The sequence below is a fragment of the Doryrhamphus excisus genome, chromosome 13, assembly GCF_030265055.1.
Source record: "Doryrhamphus excisus isolate RoL2022-K1 chromosome 13, RoL_Dexc_1.0, whole genome shotgun sequence".
Classification (NCBI taxonomy): domain Eukaryota; kingdom Metazoa; phylum Chordata; class Actinopteri; order Syngnathiformes; family Syngnathidae; genus Doryrhamphus; species Doryrhamphus excisus.
This window is the reverse complement of record NC_080478.1, coordinates 174,743-190,647: the sequence shown is the minus strand read 5'-3', so window position 1 is coordinate 190,647 and position 15,905 is coordinate 174,743. Positions and strand designations below refer to the sequence as shown.

The 15,905-nt window shown below is 51.5% G+C and overlaps 37 non-coding genes and 33 pseudogenes across 37 annotated transcripts; all 70 read left to right on the top strand.

Moving 5' to 3' along the window:
- Positions 1–63: 63 nt before the first annotated feature.
- On the top strand, positions 64–172 carry LOC131142494 (5S ribosomal RNA; annotated as a pseudogene).
- A 112-nt stretch (positions 173–284) lies between these two features.
- Positions 285–393, top strand: LOC131142259 (5S ribosomal RNA; annotated as a pseudogene).
- A 112-nt stretch (positions 394–505) lies between these two features.
- Positions 506–624, top strand: LOC131100289 (5S ribosomal RNA). Its single transcript, XR_009119046.1, has one exon. It is a non-coding gene; the product is annotated as a 5S ribosomal RNA (ribosomal RNA).
- Positions 625–736: 112 nt separating this feature from the next.
- LOC131100393 (5S ribosomal RNA) lies at positions 737–845 on the top strand (annotated as a pseudogene).
- A 112-nt stretch (positions 846–957) lies between these two features.
- Positions 958–1,076, top strand: LOC131097833 (5S ribosomal RNA). The gene has a single exon (XR_009116723.1). It is a non-coding gene; the product is annotated as a 5S ribosomal RNA (ribosomal RNA).
- Positions 1,077–1,188: 112 nt separating this feature from the next.
- LOC131099089 (5S ribosomal RNA) lies at positions 1,189–1,307 on the top strand. The gene has a single exon (XR_009117927.1). It is a non-coding gene; the product is annotated as a 5S ribosomal RNA (ribosomal RNA).
- Positions 1,308–1,419: 112 nt separating this feature from the next.
- Positions 1,420–1,538, top strand: LOC131099529 (5S ribosomal RNA). Its single transcript, XR_009118356.1, has one exon. It is a non-coding gene; the product is annotated as a 5S ribosomal RNA (ribosomal RNA).
- A 112-nt stretch (positions 1,539–1,650) lies between these two features.
- Positions 1,651–1,769, top strand: LOC131098522 (5S ribosomal RNA). The gene has a single exon (XR_009117391.1). It is a non-coding gene; the product is annotated as a 5S ribosomal RNA (ribosomal RNA).
- A 112-nt stretch (positions 1,770–1,881) lies between these two features.
- On the top strand, positions 1,882–1,990 carry LOC131101000 (5S ribosomal RNA; annotated as a pseudogene).
- Positions 1,991–2,102: 112 nt separating this feature from the next.
- On the top strand, positions 2,103–2,221 carry LOC131099276 (5S ribosomal RNA). Its single transcript, XR_009118110.1, has one exon. It is a non-coding gene; the product is annotated as a 5S ribosomal RNA (ribosomal RNA).
- Positions 2,222–2,333: 112 nt separating this feature from the next.
- Positions 2,334–2,442, top strand: LOC131141672 (5S ribosomal RNA; annotated as a pseudogene).
- A 112-nt stretch (positions 2,443–2,554) lies between these two features.
- LOC131143085 (5S ribosomal RNA) lies at positions 2,555–2,673 on the top strand. Its single transcript, XR_009133140.1, has one exon. It is a non-coding gene; the product is annotated as a 5S ribosomal RNA (ribosomal RNA).
- A 112-nt stretch (positions 2,674–2,785) lies between these two features.
- Positions 2,786–2,894, top strand: LOC131142493 (5S ribosomal RNA; annotated as a pseudogene).
- A 112-nt stretch (positions 2,895–3,006) lies between these two features.
- Positions 3,007–3,115, top strand: LOC131100392 (5S ribosomal RNA; annotated as a pseudogene).
- Positions 3,116–3,227: 112 nt separating this feature from the next.
- Positions 3,228–3,346, top strand: LOC131097832 (5S ribosomal RNA). Its single transcript, XR_009116722.1, has one exon. It is a non-coding gene; the product is annotated as a 5S ribosomal RNA (ribosomal RNA).
- Positions 3,347–3,458: 112 nt separating this feature from the next.
- On the top strand, positions 3,459–3,567 carry LOC131101258 (5S ribosomal RNA; annotated as a pseudogene).
- A 112-nt stretch (positions 3,568–3,679) lies between these two features.
- LOC131100884 (5S ribosomal RNA) lies at positions 3,680–3,798 on the top strand (annotated as a pseudogene).
- Positions 3,799–3,910: 112 nt separating this feature from the next.
- On the top strand, positions 3,911–4,029 carry LOC131099528 (5S ribosomal RNA). The gene has a single exon (XR_009118355.1). It is a non-coding gene; the product is annotated as a 5S ribosomal RNA (ribosomal RNA).
- A 112-nt stretch (positions 4,030–4,141) lies between these two features.
- Positions 4,142–4,260, top strand: LOC131098521 (5S ribosomal RNA). Its single transcript, XR_009117390.1, has one exon. It is a non-coding gene; the product is annotated as a 5S ribosomal RNA (ribosomal RNA).
- Positions 4,261–4,372: 112 nt separating this feature from the next.
- Positions 4,373–4,481, top strand: LOC131100999 (5S ribosomal RNA; annotated as a pseudogene).
- A 112-nt stretch (positions 4,482–4,593) lies between these two features.
- LOC131099275 (5S ribosomal RNA) lies at positions 4,594–4,712 on the top strand. The gene has a single exon (XR_009118109.1). It is a non-coding gene; the product is annotated as a 5S ribosomal RNA (ribosomal RNA).
- Positions 4,713–4,824: 112 nt separating this feature from the next.
- On the top strand, positions 4,825–4,933 carry LOC131141671 (5S ribosomal RNA; annotated as a pseudogene).
- A 112-nt stretch (positions 4,934–5,045) lies between these two features.
- LOC131143083 (5S ribosomal RNA) lies at positions 5,046–5,164 on the top strand. The gene has a single exon (XR_009133138.1). It is a non-coding gene; the product is annotated as a 5S ribosomal RNA (ribosomal RNA).
- Positions 5,165–5,276: 112 nt separating this feature from the next.
- LOC131142492 (5S ribosomal RNA) lies at positions 5,277–5,385 on the top strand (annotated as a pseudogene).
- A 112-nt stretch (positions 5,386–5,497) lies between these two features.
- Positions 5,498–5,606, top strand: LOC131142258 (5S ribosomal RNA; annotated as a pseudogene).
- Positions 5,607–5,718: 112 nt separating this feature from the next.
- LOC131100063 (5S ribosomal RNA) lies at positions 5,719–5,837 on the top strand. Its single transcript, XR_009118830.1, has one exon. It is a non-coding gene; the product is annotated as a 5S ribosomal RNA (ribosomal RNA).
- A 112-nt stretch (positions 5,838–5,949) lies between these two features.
- On the top strand, positions 5,950–6,058 carry LOC131100391 (5S ribosomal RNA; annotated as a pseudogene).
- A 112-nt stretch (positions 6,059–6,170) lies between these two features.
- Positions 6,171–6,289, top strand: LOC131097831 (5S ribosomal RNA). The gene has a single exon (XR_009116721.1). It is a non-coding gene; the product is annotated as a 5S ribosomal RNA (ribosomal RNA).
- A 112-nt stretch (positions 6,290–6,401) lies between these two features.
- LOC131101256 (5S ribosomal RNA) lies at positions 6,402–6,510 on the top strand (annotated as a pseudogene).
- A 112-nt stretch (positions 6,511–6,622) lies between these two features.
- Positions 6,623–6,741, top strand: LOC131099274 (5S ribosomal RNA). Its single transcript, XR_009118108.1, has one exon. It is a non-coding gene; the product is annotated as a 5S ribosomal RNA (ribosomal RNA).
- Positions 6,742–6,853: 112 nt separating this feature from the next.
- On the top strand, positions 6,854–6,962 carry LOC131141669 (5S ribosomal RNA; annotated as a pseudogene).
- Positions 6,963–7,074: 112 nt separating this feature from the next.
- On the top strand, positions 7,075–7,193 carry LOC131097394 (5S ribosomal RNA). The gene has a single exon (XR_009116302.1). It is a non-coding gene; the product is annotated as a 5S ribosomal RNA (ribosomal RNA).
- A 112-nt stretch (positions 7,194–7,305) lies between these two features.
- Positions 7,306–7,424, top strand: LOC131099088 (5S ribosomal RNA). The gene has a single exon (XR_009117926.1). It is a non-coding gene; the product is annotated as a 5S ribosomal RNA (ribosomal RNA).
- Positions 7,425–7,536: 112 nt separating this feature from the next.
- Positions 7,537–7,655, top strand: LOC131099527 (5S ribosomal RNA). Its single transcript, XR_009118354.1, has one exon. It is a non-coding gene; the product is annotated as a 5S ribosomal RNA (ribosomal RNA).
- A 112-nt stretch (positions 7,656–7,767) lies between these two features.
- Positions 7,768–7,886, top strand: LOC131098520 (5S ribosomal RNA). Its single transcript, XR_009117389.1, has one exon. It is a non-coding gene; the product is annotated as a 5S ribosomal RNA (ribosomal RNA).
- A 112-nt stretch (positions 7,887–7,998) lies between these two features.
- Positions 7,999–8,107, top strand: LOC131100998 (5S ribosomal RNA; annotated as a pseudogene).
- A 112-nt stretch (positions 8,108–8,219) lies between these two features.
- On the top strand, positions 8,220–8,338 carry LOC131099273 (5S ribosomal RNA). The gene has a single exon (XR_009118107.1). It is a non-coding gene; the product is annotated as a 5S ribosomal RNA (ribosomal RNA).
- Positions 8,339–8,450: 112 nt separating this feature from the next.
- Positions 8,451–8,559, top strand: LOC131141668 (5S ribosomal RNA; annotated as a pseudogene).
- Positions 8,560–8,671: 112 nt separating this feature from the next.
- LOC131143082 (5S ribosomal RNA) lies at positions 8,672–8,790 on the top strand. Its single transcript, XR_009133137.1, has one exon. It is a non-coding gene; the product is annotated as a 5S ribosomal RNA (ribosomal RNA).
- Positions 8,791–8,902: 112 nt separating this feature from the next.
- Positions 8,903–9,011, top strand: LOC131142491 (5S ribosomal RNA; annotated as a pseudogene).
- A 112-nt stretch (positions 9,012–9,123) lies between these two features.
- LOC131142446 (5S ribosomal RNA) lies at positions 9,124–9,232 on the top strand (annotated as a pseudogene).
- Positions 9,233–9,344: 112 nt separating this feature from the next.
- Positions 9,345–9,463, top strand: LOC131100062 (5S ribosomal RNA). The gene has a single exon (XR_009118829.1). It is a non-coding gene; the product is annotated as a 5S ribosomal RNA (ribosomal RNA).
- Positions 9,464–9,575: 112 nt separating this feature from the next.
- On the top strand, positions 9,576–9,684 carry LOC131101220 (5S ribosomal RNA; annotated as a pseudogene).
- A 112-nt stretch (positions 9,685–9,796) lies between these two features.
- LOC131097830 (5S ribosomal RNA) lies at positions 9,797–9,915 on the top strand. The gene has a single exon (XR_009116720.1). It is a non-coding gene; the product is annotated as a 5S ribosomal RNA (ribosomal RNA).
- Positions 9,916–10,027: 112 nt separating this feature from the next.
- Positions 10,028–10,136, top strand: LOC131101255 (5S ribosomal RNA; annotated as a pseudogene).
- Positions 10,137–10,248: 112 nt separating this feature from the next.
- On the top strand, positions 10,249–10,367 carry LOC131099271 (5S ribosomal RNA). Its single transcript, XR_009118106.1, has one exon. It is a non-coding gene; the product is annotated as a 5S ribosomal RNA (ribosomal RNA).
- Positions 10,368–10,479: 112 nt separating this feature from the next.
- LOC131141667 (5S ribosomal RNA) lies at positions 10,480–10,588 on the top strand (annotated as a pseudogene).
- Positions 10,589–10,700: 112 nt separating this feature from the next.
- On the top strand, positions 10,701–10,819 carry LOC131097393 (5S ribosomal RNA). Its single transcript, XR_009116301.1, has one exon. It is a non-coding gene; the product is annotated as a 5S ribosomal RNA (ribosomal RNA).
- Positions 10,820–10,931: 112 nt separating this feature from the next.
- LOC131099086 (5S ribosomal RNA) lies at positions 10,932–11,050 on the top strand. Its single transcript, XR_009117925.1, has one exon. It is a non-coding gene; the product is annotated as a 5S ribosomal RNA (ribosomal RNA).
- A 112-nt stretch (positions 11,051–11,162) lies between these two features.
- Positions 11,163–11,281, top strand: LOC131100284 (5S ribosomal RNA). Its single transcript, XR_009119042.1, has one exon. It is a non-coding gene; the product is annotated as a 5S ribosomal RNA (ribosomal RNA).
- Positions 11,282–11,393: 112 nt separating this feature from the next.
- LOC131098519 (5S ribosomal RNA) lies at positions 11,394–11,512 on the top strand. The gene has a single exon (XR_009117388.1). It is a non-coding gene; the product is annotated as a 5S ribosomal RNA (ribosomal RNA).
- A 112-nt stretch (positions 11,513–11,624) lies between these two features.
- Positions 11,625–11,733, top strand: LOC131100997 (5S ribosomal RNA; annotated as a pseudogene).
- A 112-nt stretch (positions 11,734–11,845) lies between these two features.
- On the top strand, positions 11,846–11,964 carry LOC131099270 (5S ribosomal RNA). The gene has a single exon (XR_009118105.1). It is a non-coding gene; the product is annotated as a 5S ribosomal RNA (ribosomal RNA).
- A 112-nt stretch (positions 11,965–12,076) lies between these two features.
- LOC131141666 (5S ribosomal RNA) lies at positions 12,077–12,185 on the top strand (annotated as a pseudogene).
- Positions 12,186–12,297: 112 nt separating this feature from the next.
- Positions 12,298–12,416, top strand: LOC131143081 (5S ribosomal RNA). The gene has a single exon (XR_009133136.1). It is a non-coding gene; the product is annotated as a 5S ribosomal RNA (ribosomal RNA).
- A 112-nt stretch (positions 12,417–12,528) lies between these two features.
- Positions 12,529–12,637, top strand: LOC131142490 (5S ribosomal RNA; annotated as a pseudogene).
- A 112-nt stretch (positions 12,638–12,749) lies between these two features.
- Positions 12,750–12,858, top strand: LOC131142257 (5S ribosomal RNA; annotated as a pseudogene).
- Positions 12,859–12,970: 112 nt separating this feature from the next.
- LOC131100061 (5S ribosomal RNA) lies at positions 12,971–13,089 on the top strand. Its single transcript, XR_009118828.1, has one exon. It is a non-coding gene; the product is annotated as a 5S ribosomal RNA (ribosomal RNA).
- A 112-nt stretch (positions 13,090–13,201) lies between these two features.
- On the top strand, positions 13,202–13,310 carry LOC131100390 (5S ribosomal RNA; annotated as a pseudogene).
- Positions 13,311–13,422: 112 nt separating this feature from the next.
- On the top strand, positions 13,423–13,541 carry LOC131097829 (5S ribosomal RNA). The gene has a single exon (XR_009116719.1). It is a non-coding gene; the product is annotated as a 5S ribosomal RNA (ribosomal RNA).
- Positions 13,542–13,653: 112 nt separating this feature from the next.
- Positions 13,654–13,762, top strand: LOC131101254 (5S ribosomal RNA; annotated as a pseudogene).
- A 112-nt stretch (positions 13,763–13,874) lies between these two features.
- Positions 13,875–13,993, top strand: LOC131099269 (5S ribosomal RNA). The gene has a single exon (XR_009118104.1). It is a non-coding gene; the product is annotated as a 5S ribosomal RNA (ribosomal RNA).
- A 112-nt stretch (positions 13,994–14,105) lies between these two features.
- On the top strand, positions 14,106–14,214 carry LOC131141665 (5S ribosomal RNA; annotated as a pseudogene).
- A 112-nt stretch (positions 14,215–14,326) lies between these two features.
- LOC131099063 (5S ribosomal RNA) lies at positions 14,327–14,445 on the top strand. The gene has a single exon (XR_009117903.1). It is a non-coding gene; the product is annotated as a 5S ribosomal RNA (ribosomal RNA).
- A 112-nt stretch (positions 14,446–14,557) lies between these two features.
- Positions 14,558–14,666, top strand: LOC131101035 (5S ribosomal RNA; annotated as a pseudogene).
- Positions 14,667–14,778: 112 nt separating this feature from the next.
- On the top strand, positions 14,779–14,897 carry LOC131099217 (5S ribosomal RNA). Its single transcript, XR_009118052.1, has one exon. It is a non-coding gene; the product is annotated as a 5S ribosomal RNA (ribosomal RNA).
- A 112-nt stretch (positions 14,898–15,009) lies between these two features.
- Positions 15,010–15,128, top strand: LOC131097676 (5S ribosomal RNA). Its single transcript, XR_009116572.1, has one exon. It is a non-coding gene; the product is annotated as a 5S ribosomal RNA (ribosomal RNA).
- A 112-nt stretch (positions 15,129–15,240) lies between these two features.
- LOC131142004 (5S ribosomal RNA) lies at positions 15,241–15,349 on the top strand (annotated as a pseudogene).
- Positions 15,350–15,461: 112 nt separating this feature from the next.
- LOC131141285 (5S ribosomal RNA) lies at positions 15,462–15,579 on the top strand (annotated as a pseudogene).
- Positions 15,580–15,691: 112 nt separating this feature from the next.
- On the top strand, positions 15,692–15,810 carry LOC131098338 (5S ribosomal RNA). Its single transcript, XR_009117214.1, has one exon. It is a non-coding gene; the product is annotated as a 5S ribosomal RNA (ribosomal RNA).
- The last annotated feature ends 95 nt before the right edge of the window (positions 15,811–15,905 follow it).

Genomic DNA, 15,905 nt, shown 5'->3' with positions numbered 1-15,905 from the left:
TTTTGCTGGAGTATAGTTTGGCCTGCGTCACCTTCAAATAGGATCTTTTCAGTTGACCTGGCAGCTTACGGCCATACTACCCTTAAAACGTCCGATCTCGGAAGCTAAGCAGAGGCGGGCCTGGTTAGTACGTGGATGGGAGACCGCCTGGGAATACCAGGTGCTGTAAGCCTTTTATGGTTTCTGCTCATGCCTGACAGCAGAGGGCGCTGTTTGACACTTTTTGCTGGAGTCTAGTTTGGCCTGCGTCGCCTTCAAATAGGATCTTTTCAGTTGACCTGGCAGCTTACGGCCAAACTACCCTTAAAACGCCCGATCTCGGACGCTAAGCAGGGGCGGGCCTGGTTAGTACTTGGATGGGAGACCGTCTGGGAATACCAGGTGCTGTAAGCTTTTTATGGTTTCTGCTCTTGCCTGACAGCAGAGGGCGCTGTTTGACACTTTTTGCTGGAGTCTAGTTTGGCCTGCATCACCTTCAAATAGGATCTTTTCAGTTGACCTGGCAGCTTACGGACATACTACCCTTAAAACGCCTGATCTCGTCCGATCTCGGAAGGTAAGCAGGGGCTGGCCTGGTTAGTACTTGGATGGGAGACCGCCTGGGAATACCAGGTGTTGTAAGCTTTTTATGGTTTCTGCTCTTGCCTGACAGCAGAGGGCGCTGTTTGACACTTTTTGCTGGAGTCTAGTTTGGCCTGCGTCACCTTCAAATAGGATCTTTTCAGTTCACCTGGCAGCTTACGGCCATACTACCCTGAAAACGCCCGATCTCGGAAGCTAAGCAGGGGCGGGCCTGGTTAGTACTTGGATGGGAGACCGCCTGGGAATACCAGGTGCTGTAAGCTTTTTATGGTTTCTGCTCTTGCCTGACAGCAAAGGGCGCTGTTTGACACTTTTTGCCAGAGTCTAGTTTGGCCTGCGTCGCCTTCAAATAGGATCTTTTCAGTTGATCTCGCAGCTTACGGCCATACTATCCTGAAAAAGCCCGATCTCGTCCGATCTCGGAAGCTAAGCAGGGGCGGGCCTGGTTAGTACTTGGATGGGAGACCGCCTGGGAATACCAGGTGCTGTAAGCTTTATATGGTTTCTGCTCTTGCCTGACAGCAGAGGGCGCTGTTTGACACTTTTTGCTGGAGTTTAGTTTGGCCTGCGTCGCCTTCAAATAGGATCTTTTTAGTTGCCTTGGCAGCTTACAGCCATACTACCCTGAAAACGCCCGATCTCATCCGATCTCGGAAGCTAAGCAGGGGCGGGCCTGGTTAGTACTTGGATGGGAAACCGCCTAGGAATACCAGGTGCTCTAAGCTTTTTATGGTTTCTGCTTTTGCCTGAAAGCAGAGGGCGCTGTTTGACACTTTTTGCTGGAGTCTAGTTTGGCCTGCGTCGCCTTCAAATAGGATCTTTTCAGTTGCCCTGGCAGCTTACGGCCATACTACCCTGAAAACGCCCGATATCGTCCGATCTCGGAAGCTAAGCAGGGGCGGGCCTGGTTAGTACTTGGATGAGAGACCGCCTGGGAATACCAGGTGCTGTAAGCCTTTTATGGTTTCGGCTCTTGCCTGACAGCAGAGGGCGCTGTTTGACACTTTTTGCTGGAGTCTAGTTTGGCCTGCGTCGCCTTCAAATAGGATCTTTTCAGTTGATCTGGCAGCTTACGGTCATACTACCCTGAAAATGCCCGATCTCGTCCGATCTCGTAAGCTAAACAGGGGTGGGCCTGGTTAGTACTTGGATGGGAGACCGCCTGGGAATACCAGGTGCTGTAAGCCTTTTATGGTTTCTGCTCTTGCCTGACAGCAGAGGGCGCTGTTTGACACTTTTTGCTGGAGTCTAGTTTGGCCTGCGTCACCTTCAAATAGGATCTTTTCAGTTCACCTGGCAGCTTACGGCCATACTACCCTGAAAAAGCCCGATCTCGGAAGCTAAGCAGGGTCGGGCCTGGTTAGTACTTGGATGGGAGACCGCCTGGGAATACCAGGTGCTGTAAGCTTTTTATGGTTTCTGCTCTTGCCTGACAGCAAAGGGCGCTGTTTGACACTTTTTGCCAGAGTCTAGTTTGGCCTGCGTCGCCTTCAAATAGGATCTTTTCAGTTGATCTGGCAGCTTACGGCCATACTATCCTGAAAAAGCCCGATCTCGTCCGATCTCGGAAGCTAAGCAGGGGCGGGCCTGGTTAGTACTTGGATGGGAGACCGCCTGGAAATACCAGGTGCTGTAAGCTTTATATGGTTTCTGCTCTTGCCTGACAGCAGAGGGCGCTGTTTGACACTTTTTGCTGGAGTCTAGTTTGGCCTGCGTCACCTTCAAATAGGATCTTTTCAGTTGATCTGGCAGCTTACGGCCATACTACCCTGAAAACGCCCGATCTCGGACGCTAAGCAGGGGCGGGCCTGGTTAGTACTTGGATGGGAGACCGCCTGGGAATACCAGGAGCTGTAAGCTTTTTATGGTTTCTGCTCTTGCCTGACAGCAAAGGGCGCTGTTTGACACTTTTTGCCAGAGTCTAGTTTGGCCTGCGTCACCTTCAAATAGGATCTTTTCAGTTGACCTGGCAGCTTATGGCCATACTACCCTGAAAACGCCCGATCTCGTCTGATCTCGGAAACTAAGCAGGGTCGGGCCTGGTTAGTACTTGGATGGGAGACCGCCTGGGAATACCAGGTGCTGTAAGCTTTTTATGGTTTCTGCTCTTGCCTGACAGCAGAGGGTGATGTTTGACACTTTTTGCTGGAGTATAGTTTGGCCTGCGTCACCTTCAAATAGGATCTTTTCAGTTGACCTGGCAGCTTACGGCCATACTACCCTTAAAACGTCCGATCTCGGAAGCTAAGCAGAGGCGGGCCTGGTTAGTACGTGGATGGGAGACCGCCTGGGAATACCAGGTGCTGTAAGCCTTTTATGGTTTCTGCTCATGCCTGACAGCAGAGGGCGCTGTTTGACACTTTTTGCTGGAGTCTAGTTTGGCCTGCGTCACCTTCAAATAGGATCTTTTCAGTTCACCTGGCAGCTTACGGCCATACTACCCTGAAAACGCCCGATCTCGGAAGCTAAGCAGGGGCGGGCCTGGTTAGTACTTGGATGGGAGACCGCCTGGGAATACCAGGTGCTGTAAGCTTTTTATGGTTTCTGCTCTTGCCTGACAGCAAAGGGCGCTGTTTGACACTTTTTGCCAGAGTCTAGTTTGGCCTGCGTCGCCTTCAAATAGGATCTTTTCAGTTGATCTCGCAGCTTACGGCCATACTATCCTGAAAAAGCCCGATCTCGTCCGATCTCGGAAGCTAAGCAGGGGCGGGCCTGGTTAGTACTTGGATGGGAGACCGCCTGGGAATACCAGGTGCTGTAAGCTTTATATGGTTTCTGCTCTTGCCTGACAGCAGAGGGCGCTGTTTGACACTTTTTGCTGGAGTCTAGTTTGGCCTGCGTCACCTTCAAATAGGATCTTTTCAGTTCACCTGGCAGCTTACGGCCATACTACCCTGAAAACGCCCGATCTCGGAAGCTAAGTAGGGGCGGGCCTGGTTAGTACTTGGATGGGAGACCGCCTGGGAATACCAGGTGCTGTAAGCTTTTTATGGTTTCTGCTCTTGCCTGACAGCAAAGGGCGCTGTTTGACACTTTTTGCCAGAGTCTAGTTTGGCCTGCGTCGCCTTCAAATAGGATCTTTTTAGTTGATCTGGCAGCTTACGGCCATACTATCCTGAAAAAGCCCGATCTCGTCCGATCTCGGAAGCTAAGCAGGGGCGGGCCTGGTTAGTACTTGGATGGGAAACCGCCTAGGAATACCAGGTGCTCTAAGCTTTTTATGGTTTCTGCTTTTGCCTGAAAGCAGAGGGCGCTGTTTGACACTTTTTGCTGGAGTCTAGTTTGGCCTGCGTCGCCTTCAAATAGGATCTTTTCAGTTGCCCTGGCAGCTTACGGCCATACTACCCTGAAAACGCCCGATATCGTCCGATCTCGGAAGCTAAGCAGGGGCGGGCCTGGTTAGTACTTGGATGAGAGACCGCCTGGGAATACCAGGTGCTGTAAGCCTTTTATGGTTTCGGCTCTTGCCTGACAGCAGAGGGCGCTGTTTGACACTTTTTGCTGGAGTCTAGTTTGGCCTGCGTCGCCTTCAAATAGGATCTTTTCAGTTGATCTGGCAGCTTACGGTCATACTACCCTGAAAATGCCCGATCTCGTCCGATCTCGTAAGCTAAACAGGGGTGGGCCTGGTTAGTACTTGGATGGGAGACCGCCTGGGAATACCAGGTGCTGTAAGCCTTTTATGGTTTCTGCTCTTGCCTGACAGCAGAGGGCGCTGTTTGACACTTTTTGCTGGAGTCTAGTTTGGCCTGCGTCACCTTCAAATAGGATCTTTTCAGTTCACCTGGCAGCTTACGGCCATACTACCCTGAAAAAGCCCGATCTCGGAAGCTAAGCAGGGTCGGGCCTGGTTAGTACTTGGATGGGAGACCGCCTGGGAATACCAGGTGCTGTAAGCTTTTTATGGTTTCTGCTCTTGCCTGACAGCAAAGGGCGCTGTTTGACACTTTTTGCCAGAGTCTAGTTTGGCCTGCGTCGCCTTCAAATAGGATCTTTTCAGTTGATCTGGCAGCTTACGGCCATACTATCCTGAAAAAGCCCGATCTCGTCCGATCTCGGAAGCTAAGCAGGGGCGGGCCTGGTTAGTACTTGGATGGGAGACCGCCTGGAAATACCAGGTGCTGTAAGCTTTATATGGTTTCTGCTCTTGCCTGACAGCAGAGGGCGCTGTTTGACACTTTTTGCTGGAGTCTAGTTTGGCCTGCGTCACCTTCAAATAGGATCTTTTCAGTTGATCTGGCAGCTTACGGCCATACTACCCTGAAAACGCCCGATCTCGGACGCTAAGCAGGGGCGGGCCTGGTTAGTACTTGGATGGGAGACCGCCTGGGAATACCAGGAGCTGTAAGCTTTTTATGGTTTCTGCTCTTGCCTGACAGCAAAGGGCGCTGTTTGACACTTTTTGCCAGAGTCTAGTTTGGCCTGCGTCACCTTCAAATAGGATCTTTTCAGTTGACCTGGCAGCTTATGGCCATACTACCCTGAAAACGCCCGATCTCGTCTGATCTCGGAAACTAAGCAGGGTCGGGCCTGGTTAGTACTTGGATGGGAGACCGCCTGGGAATACCAGGTGCTGTAAGCTTTTTATGGTTTCTGCTCTTGCCTGACAGCAGAGGGTGATGTTTGACACTTTTTGCTGGAGTATAGTTTGGCCTGCGTCACCTTCAAATAGGATCTTTTCAGTTGACCTGGCAGCTTACGGCCATACTACCCTTAAAACGTCCGATCTCGGAAGCTAAGCAGAGGCGGGCCTGGTTAGTACGTGGATGGGAGACCGCCTGGGAATACCAGGTGCTGTAAGCCTTTTATGGTTTCTGCTCATGCCTGACAGCAGAGGGCGCTGTTTGACACTTTTTGCTGGAGTCTAGTTTGGCCTGCGTCGCCTTCAAATAGGATCTTTTCAGTTGACCTGGCAGCTTACGGCCAAACTACCCTTAAAACGCCCGATCTCGGACGCTAAGCAGGGGCGGGCCTGGTTAGTACTTGGATGGGAGACCGTCTGGGAATACCAGGTGCTGTAAGCTTTTTATGGTTTCTGCTCTTGCCTGACAGCAGAGGGCGCTGTTTGACACTTTTTGCTGGAGTCTAGTTTGGCCTGCATCACCTTCAAATAGGATCTTTTCAGTTGACCTGGCAGCTTACGGACATACTACCCTTAAAACGCCTGATCTCGTCCGATCTCGGAAGGTAAGCAGGGGCTGGCCTGGTTAGTACTTGGATGGGAGACCGCCTGGGAATACCAGGTGCTGTAAGCTTTTTATGGTTTCTGCTCTTGCCTGACAGCAGAGGGCGCTGTTTGACACTTTTTGCTGGAGTCTAGTTTGGCCTGCGTCACCTTCAAATAGGATCTTTTCAGTTCACCTGGCAGCTTACGGCCATACTACCCTGAAAACGCCCGATCTCGGAAGCTAAGCAGGGGCGGGCCTGGTTAGTACTTGGATGGGAGACCGCCTGGGAATACCAGGTGCTGTAAGCTTTTTATGGTTTCTGCTCTTGCCTGACAGCAAAGGGCGCTGTTTGACACTTTTTGCCAGAGTCTAGTTTGGCCTGCGTCGCCTTCAAATAGGATCTTTTCAGTTGATCTCGCAGCTTACGGCCATACTATCCTGAAAAAGCCCGATCTCGTCCGATCTCGGAAGCTAAGCAGGGGCGGGCCTGGTTAGTACTTGGATGGGAGACCGCCTGGGAATACCAGGTGCTGTAAGCTTTATATGGTTTCTGCTCTTGCCTGACAGCAGAGGGCGCTGTTTGACACTTTTTGCTGGAGTCTAGTTTGGCCTGCGTCACCTTCAAATAGGATCTTTTCAGTTCACCTGGCAGCTTACGGCCATACTACCCTGAAAACGCCCGATCTCGGAAGCTAAGTAGGGGCGGGCCTGGTTAGTACTTGGATGGGAGACCGCCTGGGAATACCAGGTGCTGTAAGCTTTTTATGGTTTCTGCTCTTGCCTGACAGCAAAGGGCGCTGTTTGACACTTTTTGCCAGAGTCTAGTTTGGCCTGCGTCGCCTTCAAATAGGATCTTTTTAGTTGATCTGGCAGCTTACGGCCATACTATCCTGAAAAAGCCCGATCTCGTCCGATCTCGGAAGCTAAGCAGGGGCGGGCCTGGTTAGTACTTGGATGGGAGACCGCCTGGAAATACCAGGTGCTGTAAGCTTTATATGGTTTCTGCTCTTGCCTGACAGCAGAGGGCGCTGTTTGACACTTTTTGCTGGAGTCTAGTTTGGCCTGCGTCACCTTCAAATAGGATCTTTTCAGTTGATCTGGCAGCTTACGGCCATACTACCCTGAAAACGCCCGATCTCGGACGCTAAGCAGGGGCGGGCCTGGTTAGTACTTGGATGGGAGACCGCCTGGGAATACCAGGAGCTGTAAGCTTTTTATGTTTTCTGCTTTTGCCTGACAGCAAAGGGCGCTGTTTGACACTTTTTGCCAGAGTCTAGTTTGGCCTGCGTCACCTTCAAATAGGATCTTTTCAGTTGACCTGGCAGCTTACGGCCATACTACCCTGAAAACGCCCGATCTCGTCTGATCTCGGAAACTAAGCAGGGGCGGGCCTGGTTAGTACTTGGATGGGAGACCGCCTGGGAATACCAGGTGCTGTAAGCTTTTTATGGTTTCTGCTCTTGCCTGACAGCAGAGGGCGCTGTTTGACACTTTTTGCTGGAGTTTAGTTTGGCCTGCGTCGCCTTCAAATAGGATCTTTTTAGTTGCCTTGGCAGCTTACAGCCATACTACCCTGAAAACGCCCGATCTCATCCGATCTCGGAAGCTAAGCAGGGGCGGGCCTGGTTAGTACTTGGATGGGAAACCGCCTAGGAATACCAGGTGCTCTAAGCTTTTTATGGTTTCTGCTTTTGCCTGAAAGCAGAGGGCGCTGTTTGACACTTTTTGCTGGAGTCTAGTTTGGCCTGCGTCGCCTTCAAATAGGATCTTTTCAGTTGCCCTGGCAGCTTACGGCCATACTACCCTGAAAACGCCCGATATCGTCCGATCTCGGAAGCTAAGCAGGGGCGGGCCTGGTTAGTACTTGGATGAGAGACCGCCTGGGAATACCAGGTGCTGTAAGCCTTTTATGGTTTCGGCTCTTGCCTGACAGCAGAGGGCGCTGTTTGACACTTTTTGCTGGAGTCTAGTTTGGCCTGCGTCGCCTTCAAATAGGATCTTTTCAGTTGATCTGGCAGCTTACGGTCATACTACCCTGAAAATGCCCGATCTCGTCCGATCTCGTAAGCTAAACAGGGGTGGGCCTGGTTAGTACTTGGATGGGAGACCGCCTGGGAATACCAGGTGCTGTAAGCCTTTTATGGTTTCTGCTCTTGCCTGACAGCAGAGGGCGCTGTTTGACACTTTTTGCTGGAGTCTAGTTTGGCCTGCGTCACCTTCAAATAGGATCTTTTCAGTTCACCTGGCAGCTTACGGCCATACTACCCTGAAAAAGCCCGATCTCGGAAGCTAAGCAGGGTCGGGCCTGGTTAGTACTTGGATGGGAGACCGCCTGGGAATACCAGGTGCTGTAAGCTTTTTATGGTTTCTGCTCTTGCCTGACAGCAAAGGGCGCTGTTTGACACTTTTTGCCAGAGTCTAGTTTGGCCTGCGTCGCCTTCAAATAGGATCTTTTCAGTTGATCTGGCAGCTTACGGCCATACTATCCTGAAAAAGCCCGATCTCGTCCGATCTCGGAAGCTAAGCAGGGGCGGGCCTGGTTAGTACTTGGATGGGAGACCGCCTGGAAATACCAGGTGCTGTAAGCTTTATATGGTTTCTGCTCTTGCCTGACAGCAGAGGGCGCTGTTTGACACTTTTTGCTGGAGTCTAGTTTGGCCTGCGTCACCTTCAAATAGGATCTTTTCAGTTGATCTGGCAGCTTACGGCCATACTACCCTGAAAACGCCCGATCTCGGACGCTAAGCAGGGGCGGGCCTGGTTAGTACTTGGATGGGAGACCGCCTGGGAATACCAGGAGCTGTAAGCTTTTTATGGTTTCTGCTCTTGCCTGACAGCAAAGGGCGCTGTTTGACACTTTTTGCCAGAGTCTAGTTTGGCCTGCGTCACCTTCAAATAGGATCTTTTCAGTTGACCTGGCAGCTTATGGCCATACTACCCTGAAAACGCCCGATCTCGTCTGATCTCGGAAACTAAGCAGGGTCGGGCCTGGTTAGTACTTGGATGGGAGACCGCCTGGGAATACCAGGTGCTGTAAGCTTTTTATGGTTTCTGCTCTTGCCTGACAGCAGAGGGTGATGTTTGACACTTTTTGCTGGAGTATAGTTTGGCCTGCGTCACCTTCAAATAGGATCTTTTCAGTTGACCTGGCAGCTTACGGCCATACTACCCTTAAAACGTCCGATCTCGGAAGCTAAGCAGAGGCGGGCCTGGTTAGTACGTGGATGGGAGACCGCCTGGGAATACCAGGTGCTGTAAGCCTTTTATGGTTTCTGCTCATGCCTGACAGCAGAGGGCGCTGTTTGACACTTTTTGCTGGAGTCTAGTTTGGCCTGCGTCGCCTTCAAATAGGATCTTTTCAGTTGACCTGGCAGCTTACGGCCAAACTACCCTTAAAACGCCCGATCTCGGGCGCTAAGCAGGGGCGGGCCTGGTTAGTACTTGGATGGGAGACCGTCTGGGAATACCAGGTGCTGTAAGCTTTTTATGGTTTCTGCTCTTGCCTGACAGCAGAGGGCGCTGTTTGACACTTTTTGCTGGAGTCTAGTTTGGCCTGCATCACCTTCAAATAGGATCTTTTCAGTTGACCTGGCAGCTTACGGACATACTACCCTTAAAACGCCTGATCTCGTCCGATCTCGGAAGGTAAGCAGGGGCTGGCCTGGTTAGTACTTGGATGGGAGACCGCCTGGGAATACCAGGTGCTGTAAGCTTTTTATGGTTTCTGCTCTTGCCTGACAGCAGAGGGCGCTGTTTGACACTTTTTGCTGGAGTCTAGTTTGGCCTGCGTCACCTTCAAATAGGATCTTTTCAGTTCACCTGGCAGCTTACGGCCATACTACCCTGAAAACGCCCGATCTCGGAAGCTAAGCAGGGGCGGGCCTGGTTAGTACTTGGATGGGAGACCGCCTAGGAATACCAGGTGCTGTAAGCTTTTTATGGTTTCTGCTCTTGCCTGACAGCAAAGGGCGCTGTTTGACACTTTTTGCCAGAGTCTAGTTTGGCCTGCGTCGCCTTCAAATAGGATCTTTTCAGTTGATCTCGCAGCTTACGGCCATACTATCCTGAAAAAGCCCGATCTCGTCCGATCTCGGAAGCTAAGCAGGGGCGGGCCTGGTTAGTACTTGGATGGGAGACCGCCTGGGAATACCAGGTGCTGTAAGCTTTATATGGTTTCTGCTCTTGCCTGACAGCAGAGGGCGCTGTTTGACACTTTTTGCTGGAGTCTAGTTTGGCCTGCGTCACCTTCAAATAGGATCTTTTCAGTTCACCTGGCAGCTTACGGCCATACTACCCTGAAAACGCCCGATCTCGGAAGCTAAGTAGGGGCGGGCCTGGTTAGTACTTGGATGGGAGACCGCCTGGGAATACCAGGTGCTGTAAGCTTTTTATGGTTTCTGCTCTTGCCTGACAGCAAAGGGCGCTGTTTGACACTTTTTGCCAGAGTCTAGTTTGGCCTGCGTCGCCTTCAAATAGGATCTTTTTAGTTGATCTGGCAGCTTACGGCCATACTATCCTGAAAAAGCCCGATCTCGTCCGATCTCGGAAGCTAAGCAGGGGCGGGCCTGGTTAGTACTTGGATGGGAGACCGCCTGGAAATACCAGGTGCTGTAAGCTTTATATGGTTTCTGCTCTTGCCTGACAGCAGAGGGCGCTGTTTGACACTTTTTGCTGGAGTCTAGTTTGGCCTGCGTCACCTTCAAATAGGATCTTTTCAGTTGATCTGGCAGCTTACGGCCATACTACCCTGAAAACGCCCGATCTCGGACGCTAAGCAGGGGCGGGCCTGGTTAGTACTTGGATGGGAGACCGCCTGGGAATACCAGGAGCTGTAAGCTTTTTATGTTTTCTGCTTTTGCCTGACAGCAAAGGGCGCTGTTTGACACTTTTTGCCAGAGTCTAGTTTGGCCTGCGTCACCTTCAAATAGGATCTTTTCAGTTGACCTGGCAGCTTACGGCCATACTACCCTGAAAACGCCCGATCTCGTCTGATCTCGGAAACTAAGCAGGGGCGGGCCTGGTTAGTACTTGGATGGGAGACCGCCTGGGAATACCAGGTGCTGTAAGCTTTTTATGGTTTCTGCTCTTGCCTGACAGCAGAGGGCGCTGTTTGACACTTTTTGCTGGAGTTTAGTTTGGCCTGCGTCGCCTTCAAATAGGATCTTTTTAGTTGCCTTGGCAGCTTACAGCCATACTACCCTGAAAACGCCCGATCTCATCCGATCTCGGAAGCTAAGCAGGGGCGGGCCTGGTTAGTACTTGGATGGGAAACCGCCTAGGAATACCAGGTGCTCTAAGCTTTTTATGGTTTCTGCTTTTGCCTGAAAGCAGAGGGCGCTGTTTGACACTTTTTGCTGGAGTCTAGTTTGGCCTGCGTCGCCTTCAAATAGGATCTTTTCAGTTGCCCTGGCAGCTTACGTCCATACTACCCTGAAAACGCCCGATATCGTCCGATCTCGGAAGCTAAGCAGGGGCGGGCCTGGTTAGTACTTGGATGAGAGACCGCCTGGGAATACCAGGTGCTGTAAGCCTTTTATGGTTTCGGCTCTTGCCTGACAGCAGAGGGCGCTGTTTGACACTTTTTGCTGGAGTCTAGTTTGGCCTGCGTCGCCTTCAAATAGGATCTTTTCAGTTGATCTGGCAGCTTACGGTCATACTACCCTGAAAATGCCCGATCTCGTCCGATCTCGTAAGCTAAACAGGGGTGGGCCTGGTTAGTACTTGGATGGGAGACCGCCTGGGAATACCAGGTGCTGTAAGCCTTTTATGGTTTCTGCTCTTGCCTGACAGCAGAGGGCGCTGTTTGACACTTTTTGCTGGAGTCTAGTTTGGCCTGCGTCACCTTCAAATAGGATCTTTTCAGTTCACCTGGCAGCTTACGGCCATACTACCCTGAAAAAGCCCGATCTCGGAAGCTAAGCAGGGTCGGGCCTGGTTAGTACTTGGATGGGAGACCGCCTGGGAATACCAGGTGCTGTAAGCTTTTTATGGTTTCTGCTCTTGCCTGACAGCAAAGGGCGCTGTTTGACACTTTTTGCCAGAGTCTAGTTTGGCCTGCGTCGCCTTCAAATAGGATCTTTTCAGTTGATCTGGCAGCTTACGGCCATACTATCCTGAAAAAGCCCGATCTCGTCCGATCTCGGAAGCTAAGCAGGGGCGGGCCTGGTTAGTACTTGGATGGGAGACCGCCTGGAAATACCAGGTGCTGTAAGCTTTATATGGTTTCTGCTCTTGCCTGACAGCAGAGGGCGCTGTTTGACACTTTTTGCTGGAGTCTAGTTTGGCCTGCGTCACCTTCAAATAGGATCTTTTCAGTTGATCTGGCAGCTTACGGCCATACTACCCTGAAAACGCCCGATCTCGGACGCTAAGCAGGGGCGGGCCTGGTTAGTACTTGGATGGGAGACCGCCTGGGAATACCAGGAGCTGTAAGCTTTTTATGGTTTCTGCTCTTGCCTGACAGCAAAGGGCGCTGTTTGACACTTTTTGCCAGAGTCTAGTTTGGCCTGCGTCACCTTCAAATAGGATCTTTTCAGTTGACCTGGCAGCTTATGGCCATACTACCCTGAAAACGCCCGATCTCGTCTGATCTCGGAAACTAAGCAGGGTCGGGCCTGGTTAGTACTTGGATGGGAGACCGCCTGGGAATACCAGGTGCTGTAAGCTTTTTATGGTTTCTGCTCTTGCCTGACAGCAGAGGGTGATGTTTGACACTTTTTGCTGGAGTATAGTTTGGCCTGCGTCACCTTCAAATAGGATCTTTTCAGTTGACCTGGCAGCTTACGGCCATACTACCCTTAAAACGTCCGATCTCGGAAGCTAAGCAGAGGCGGGCCTGGTTAGTACGTGGATGGGAGACCGCCTGGGAATACCAGGTGCTGTAAGCCTTTTATGGTTTCTGCTCATGCCTGACAGCAGAGGGCGCTGTTTGACACTTTTTGCTGGAGTCTAGTTTGGCCTGCGTCGCCTTCAAATAGGATCTTTTCAGTTGACCTGGCAGCTTACGGCCAAACTACCCTTAAAACGCCCGATCTCGGACGCTAAGCAGGGGCGGGCCTGGTTAGTACTTGGATGGGAGACCGTCTGGGAATACCAGGTGCTGTAAGCTTTTTATGGTTTCTGCTCTTGCCTGACAGCAGAGGGCGCTGTTTGACACTTTTTGCTGGAGTCTAGTTTGGCCTGCATCACCTTCAAATAGGATCTTTTCAGTTGACCTGGCAGCTTACGGACATACTACCCTTAAAACGCCTGATCTCGTCCGATCTCGGAAGGTAAGCAGGGGCTGGCCTGGTTAGTACTTGGATGGGAGACCGCCTGGGAATACCAGGTGCTGTAAGCTTTTTATGGTTTCTGCTCTTGCCTGACAGCAGAGGGCGCTGTTTGACACTTTTTGCTGGAGTCTAGTTTGGCCTGCGTCACCTTCAAATAGGATCTTTTCAGTTCACCTGGCAGCTTACGGCCATACTACCCTGAAAACGCCCGATCTCGGAAGCTAAGCAGGGGCGGGCCTGGTTAGTACTTGGATGGGAGACCGCCTGGGAATACCAGGTGCTGTAAGCTTTTTATGGTTTCTGCTCTTGCCTGACAGCAAAGGGCGCTGTTTGACACTTTTTGCCAGAGTCTAGTTTGGCCTGCGTCGCCTTCAAATAGGATCTTTTCAGTTGATCTGGCAGCTTACGGCCATACTATCCTGAAAAAGCCCGATCTCGTCCGATCTCGGAAGCTAAGCAGGGGCGGGCCTGGTTAGTACTTGGATGGGAGACCGCCTGGGAATACCAGGTGCTGTAAGCTTTATATGGTTTCTGCTCTTGCCTGACAGCAGAGGGCGCTGTTTGACACTTTTTGCTGGAGTCTAGTTTGGCCTGCGTCACCTTCAAATAGGATCTTTTCAGTTCACCTGGCAGCTTACGGCCATACTACCCTGAAAACGCCCGATCTCGGAAGCTAAGTAGGGGCGGGCCTGGTTAGTACTTGGATGGGAGACCGCCTGGGAATACCAGGTGCTGTAAGCTTTTTATGGTTTCTGCTCTTGCCTGACAGCAAAGGGCGCTGTTTGACACTTTTTGCCAGAGTCTAGTTTGGCCTGCGTCGCCTTCAAATAGGATCTTTTTAGTTGATCTGGCAGCTTACGGCCATACTATCCTGAAAAAGCCCGATCTCGTCCGATCTCGGAAGCTAAGCAGGGGCGGGCCTGGTTAGTACTTGGATGGGAGACCGCCTGGAAATACCAGGTGCTGTAAGCTTTATATGGTTTCTGCTCTTGCCTGACAGCAGAGGGCGCTGTTTGACACTTTTTGCTGGAGTCTAGTTTGGCCTGCGTCACCTTCAAATAGGATCTTTTCAGTTGATCTGGCAGCTTACGGCCATACTACCCTGAAAACGCCCGATCTCGGACGCTAAGCAGGGGCGGGCCTGGTTAGTACTTGGATGGGAGACCGCCTGGGAATACCAGGAGCTGTAAGCTTTTTATGTTTTCTGCTTTTGCCTGACAGCAAAGGGCGCTGTTTGACACTTTTTGCCAGAGTCTAGTTTGGCCTGCGTCACCTTCAAATAGGATCTTTTCAGTTGACCTGGCAGCTTACGGCCATACTACCCTGAAAACGCCCGATCTCGTCTGATCTCGGAAACTAAGAAGGGGCGGGCCTGGTTAGTACTTGGATGGGAGACCGCCTGGGAATACCAGGTGCTGTAAGCTTTTTATGGTTTCTGCTCTTGCCTGACAGCAGAGGGCGCTGTTTGACACTTTTTGCTGGAGTCTAGTTTGGCCTGCGTCACCTTCAAATAGGATCTTTTCAGTTCACCTGGCAGCTTACGGCCATACTACCCTGAAATCGCCCGATCTCGGAAGCTAAGCAGGGGCGGGCCTGGTTAGTACTTGGATGGGAGACCGCCTGGGAATACCAGGTGCTGTAAGCTTTTTATGGTTTCTGCTCTTGCCTGACAGCAAAGGGCGCTGTTTGACACTTTTTGCCAGAGTCTAGTTTGGCCTGCGTCGCCTTCAAATAGGATCTTTTCAGTTGATCTTGCAGCTTACGGCCATACTATCCTGAAAAAGCCCGATCTCGTCCGATCTCGGAAGCTAAGCAGGGGCGGGCCTGCTTAGTACTTGGATGGGAGACCGCCTGGGAATACCAGGTGCTGTAAGCTTTATATGGTTTCTGCTCTTGCCTGACAACAGAGGGCGCTGTTTGACACTTTTTGCTGGAGTCTAGTTTGGCCTGCGTCGCCTTCAAATAGGATCTTTTCAGTTGATCTGGCAGCTTACGGTCATACTACCCTGAAAACGCCCGATCTCGTCCGATCTCGTAAGCTAAACAGGGGTGGGCCTGGTTAGTACTTGGATGGGAGACCGCCTGGGAATACCAGGTGCTGTAAGCCTTTTATGGTTTCTGCTCATGCCTGACAGCAGAGGGCGCTGTTTGACACTTTTTGCTGGAGTCTAGTTTGGCCTGCGTCGCCTTCAAATAGGATCTTTTCAGTTGACCTGGCAGCTTACGGCCAAACTACCCTGAAAACGCCCGATCTCGGACGCTAAGCAGGGGCGGGCCTGGTTAGTACTTGGATGGGAGACCGTCTGGGAATACCAGGTGCTGTAAGCTTTTTATGGTTTCTGCTCTTGCCTGACAGCAAAGGGCGCTGTTTGACACTTTTTGCCAGCGTCTAGTTTGGCCTGCGTCACCTTCAAATTGGATCTTTTCAGTTGACCTGGCAGCTTACGGCCATACTACCCTGAAAACGCCCAATCTCGTCAGATCTCGGAAGCTAAGCAGAGGCGGGCCTGGTTAGTACTTGGATGGGAGACCGCCTGGGAAACCAGTTGCTGAAAGCTTTTTATGGTTTCTGCTCTTGCCTGACAGCAGAGGGTGCTGTTTGACACTTTTTGCCAGCGTCTAGTTTGGCCTGCGTCACCTTCAAATAGGATCTTTTCAGTTGACCTGGCAGCTTACGGCCATACTACCCTGAAAACGCCCGATCTCGTCAGATCTCGGAAGCTAAGCAGGGGCGGGCCTGGTTAGTACTTGGATGGGACACCGCCTGGGAATACCAGGTGCTGAAAGCTTTTTATGGTTTCTGCTCTTGCCTGACAGCAGAGGGCGCTGTTTGACACTTTTTGCTGGAGTCTAGTTTGGCCTGCGTCACCTTCAAATAGGATCT